Source organism: Parasteatoda tepidariorum, chromosome 3 (assembly GCF_043381705.1).
Source record: "Parasteatoda tepidariorum isolate YZ-2023 chromosome 3, CAS_Ptep_4.0, whole genome shotgun sequence".
In the NCBI taxonomy this organism is placed as follows: Eukaryota; Metazoa; Arthropoda; class Arachnida; order Araneae; family Theridiidae; genus Parasteatoda; species Parasteatoda tepidariorum.
Window position 1 is genome coordinate 47,103,609 of NC_092206.1, and position 5,076 is coordinate 47,108,684.

The window sequence follows — 5,076 nt, forward strand, 5'->3', positions numbered from 1 at the left end:
AACCAGTGTATATATATATATATATATATATATGCAGTTACCTTTGGCTTAATATGCATTTAAGGTGCTAGTTTTGAAGGAGGTGAAGGAGGAGTTAAAAATTAGAATATTTAAGTGCAGTTGTGCTGTGTAATAATTTATTTATCAATAAAGTTCATTTGTTGAAGAAGACGATTTTGAAAGGTGACCAAGCTGGTCACCAAAAGTGGCTTGTATTTTCACATAATTTTCAGAATTTTACATAATGCGTATTACTGCTTTCAATAACTTAAGACGCATAAGTTTGTCGCCTAATGTCAAAATGCCAGATGATTTCGGTCTATGTAAGAGAATTTTGCTGAAATAAGAATACTAGCCTTCTATATTTTGTTATCCGTTCAGCTTGCAAAGCGAGCACAGATTACGCAGCTTTCAAAAAGGAACAGCAATATTTGTTCCTGGGGTTTAGTTCGGTAGCAAATAGGATCGGTAGACTTTTAGTTGGCAGTAATTATTTTAGTTGGATAATTTATACGCGGGAAGAACACTGTTATAAATTTGTCCGAAAAAGATCATATGACATTTTATCTAATTGTTATTTTACCATGTCCAACCGAAGCAGTAAAACAACTGTAAAAAGTGGTATTCAAGCTTTTAACTGTGAGAAAATTCGCTTAATGACTATATTTCTAAAATAGTGTTAAACAATAAAAATTTTATTTGTGCCAACTAGACCCACCTTATGAAGATACTTTGGTTGAACGGAGCTTTGAATCCCAGCGTTGATACCATATTATTCTAGCAACGCATGAAAAGTTTCCAGTTTCCTGCATTCTAAAATTGCTGACCTTGAACTGAGAGCATACGGAAGTCTCATTCTTGCTTTGATGGCAGCACCACAAAGCTGTTTAACACGAAAAGTCTAGTATTTATGATCTTCTATAATAGATGGCACCGCTAGAGATAATAGTTAAACGGTTCATTTAACAAAATACAACTCAACCGTAACTTAACTTCAATGCTCATTTTTTAGCGAAAAGCGTAGCCCAACCCAACTCTAATGTCCATGTAAATGGTTTGTTACGGTTTTAAACGGTTTCTTATGGTTCTGGTTTTGTATGGTTACAAAACCGCATTGTTTTGCTTTCATGGTTTTTTCAACCATACTAGTTGTTAATGGTTTCAAAACCGTAAAGGTTAAGAAATGTTCCTAACTGTATGTTTTTATGGCTATTTGGATAGACAGATTGCTACTGGTTATTTTATCTTAATGTTAGAATGGAAAGCTCCCCAGTGTTCAAGACAATAAAGAATGAAAAAAAAACTTTTTCGCTCTTGTCTAGCATATTTTTCCCATGCTGAAAGTTATCGTTATAAGCTTGGTTTCAAATAATAAATTTTCGTATTTTTTCTTCAAACACAAGAGAAAAGTTTTGTCTGTTATCTGTTTAGTTGCATTTAGTTACTGAAAATATTACAAAACTAAATAAACGACTAAACGGGAGATTAAATAATAACATATTGCAAATCAATAAAACGATATTGCGGTATCTTTTTATCAGCTTTCTTAGTATATACATCATTAACTGAGTTCAGCTACAAATGAACGTCGGAAATAATTATGAATAATAACTATTAACGTTGTATTTTGGACTTTGCCAAGGTTTCCAAATAATCTAATCTACGTTCCTTGAAATATTGAATGCATAGATAGAATAAGATAAATTTCCTAATAATCTAATGACCTACAAAGAAAACGCTTAGAGCTAAAGTGGATCAAGTTGAAAAGTATAAAAAAAAAGTTTGTTTATTAGGGATTAACAGTTGATAATGATTTATTTTCAGAGCCCTGGTGAACCAAGTTCATTAAATGAAACAAGTTCTTGAACCAAGTTGCAAAAAATCACTGAGAGATTTAACTAGTCTTAATAAATTATAACCTTGATTATCTCCCAACCATAGTTTATGAACATCAACTGCTTTATCTATAAGCGCCTCGAATGATGATGGATTTTTTATCTTTTGATATTGTTTGTCTAAGAGAAGATCTTCATTTTTCATAATAGGTTTTATGTAAACGTTACGTTGTTTAAGATGTCTATTTCTCTCAATCTATTTTGTTGAGAAACTGGAATTACGTGGGGAAATATCATATTTAGACCGTGAAAGATAACTCAAGCATTTTGAACTGTATTTGAATGATTGAATAAGTTATTCTTATTTTTAAGTAAAAGAAATTATTTGATATTAAAAGAAATATTTTTATTTGTTGCTTAATTAATATTTAAACACAAAATAGTGAAAATAAATAATATTTTAAATTTAGAGGCACAGTTTGAAAATTTGAAATTAAATATTTATTTTAATAATACAATTTTCAACAATCACACTGCGTTAAAACTGTTCATGGAACTGAGTGAACGTGATACGAAAAACACGAGTTTGGTAAGGTTGAGAAAAAAATTTAAAACATTTTAATGAATTTTAATATTATAAAAATACAATTAGCATGTAATTATTTATGGTATTTATTTTAATGTTGAAATGTTATAAATGTGAAATTTTATATTTATTATTTGGCCGACCGACCTATGTTGAGGTCAGAGAATTGGCCTTGCATCGAAAAAGTTCTGGATTCGAATCCCGGGTAAAGCATGGACGTTCCTTCATTCTCTGTACTATCTATCATTACTGTGTACAACGTTGGTGGCCCACCTAATATACGCCCCTGAAAGAGTGGCTAACAAATCTGCACTTAAAATGCCTATATGATGTAGGTAATTCTCCAGCTGGGAATTGGAAAAAAATTATAATTTTCTTTTTTTTTTATCGATTAAACACACCACGTTTTATCGATTAAACACACCACGCAAAAAATAATTAAGATACGACTTTGCTTAAGTCTAGGATCTCGCATTCAAAATAAATTGAATTGTACAGTTATCGTTAAGGAATGCTGGGTTTTAATGAAAAAAAATCGTATCCAATTTAAAATCCATAATGAAGATTAAAAAACAAAATAAAGTGTTCGTACATTTTAGACAGAATAACAACTTCATAAAATATTTTACGTTTTAACATTTTGTATATATAAGCTGCAAGTTAAAACAAATCACGTGCTGCTAGTGTGCTAGTTCGAGTGATGTGCGTTGAGTGTCAAAACTTAAAAGCGTTAAGAATCTTTTTAAAAGGCGGAAGTCGTAAAATCATTGTAATAATTATATTAATTACATTACGTTATAATTATTAATCAACTTATTATCAACTAATTTTGGTGTAAATGGACGGAAATTAAAAATAATAAATTTAAAATAACATTCATCTGCAACCGTTTTGAAACTTCAAAATGCATCTACGCTGCTTCGCTTCACCTAAATTATGGATGTGCCTTATGCTGGTCATCTGCAGCTTCAGGACAACGAACCGGTACGGTCCATGGATCTCAAATAGTACCAGGCTGCCTAAGGATCATTAAATTTATTTTACATTTATTTATTGAGGCATATTTCTCTTGGGTTTGTGTGATTTTCCATGGGCGAGAGGTTAACCCTGAGATTGATACAGCAGATCACAACCAATCTGTGTGAAGCGGGGATTTCTGCAGTGACAGCAACTAAAGCGAAACACCGGAATATACTGGACATAAGCAACACAATTCGGGTGCCATTGTCTCCTATTACCCTTAAATGGAATCGTCTCGTTACAAAAAACGAGCTCAGGGTTCTAATTGATTTTAACTTTCTAGTGAGTTAAAATATTAAATCACTTTAGATTCATTTTTCGATGCAACTGTATTTTACTTAGAAGGCATACATGTTTAAATGTAATTAATTATCAATAAAAACTATCTAAATTATAAGTCATCAACGTTTCCTCCCCTCAGTGGGCCGTGATTAAATTATCAAATGATGACCACTTCCCGATAATAAAACGGTTGGGGACCACTGCCATGGGATGTAACATAGAGTTAAAGGGTACATCCATTCATGAAGGGAAAGATGATAATTATTCAGTTGTTTAGAAGCACTTATTCAGTTATCGTTGCAAATAAATAATTTAAAATAGATGACTAAATTTGGCTAAATAAAAAAAATAACGCAACAGTAAAGGGTTAGTGCATGTAACTGATGATTGGCTTAAGGAATTTCATCGTATTCATACAGAAGATCTCTATGAAATATCACCCAAAGGGACACCAATTTATCACCAACTACTATTTATAAATCATGACGCTTCAACATGCAATCATGATTGTTTGTGTTTGTGTTTGATTTAAGAAATCAAATAGTTTAAGAAAAAAAAACTGATGGCTACTAATTTCTTTCTTTGAGATTTCTGATGAAACTACTAAATTAGGGTATTGTAGATTTCTACTTCTTTCCCAAGTTTATAAGGAAATTGAATCATTCGATAGTTCAGAAAAAAGCATTGAAAAAGAGACACAGTGAAAAAAGCACAGTATAAAAAGCTATGTCTTAGAACTTCCGAGTAAATTATTTTTTTAAAAAACTTCTGTTGTATACCGTTGAATTTAAGTGAAAAAAAAATCTTCTCGCAATAATAAATTGCTTCAAATTGAAAGTTTAATTTAAATACATGATAGAAAATCTACATAGAACAAACGATAGTGCTAAAACTACAGCAATCCATGGTAATGACATTTAAAAAACTGTAATGTAAATTTTACCAAATAAAAAGTTTTTATTTAGTAAAGCATCTGTGCTACACAATTTTTCCAAATATATCAAATTTTACCGTACTTTATTGTTAATTATAAAATTATATCTTATTGTTAATTTTAAAGATAATTACCAAAGTGATCTTCGGTAAAAACTTAGCAAGCTTTTTATTCCCATAGATCCAGAAATACGGTATATTTACCATATTTGGGTAGTTTTCCTATCGTTTTCTTATTGTAGGTTAACCAGATAAAATTGTTACGTTTATTTAAAAGCCTTATTCATATTTATTTAAAAAAAATAATTTATGTTATTATAAATAGTACACTTTATTCGTACGTAATCATTGTTTAAATTTAAAAATGGAAATATATATATATATATATATATATATATATTCAACAATATAAATAAATAC

The 5,076-nt window shown here is 30.2% G+C and overlaps 1 protein-coding gene across 1 annotated transcript in view; it reads right to left on the reverse strand.

The window, feature by feature from the left end:
- LOC107457171 (aquaporin-7-like) overlaps positions 1-5,076 on the reverse strand; it is a 35,987-nt gene that overhangs the window by 30,199 nt on the left and 712 nt on the right. The window lies entirely within an intron of this gene.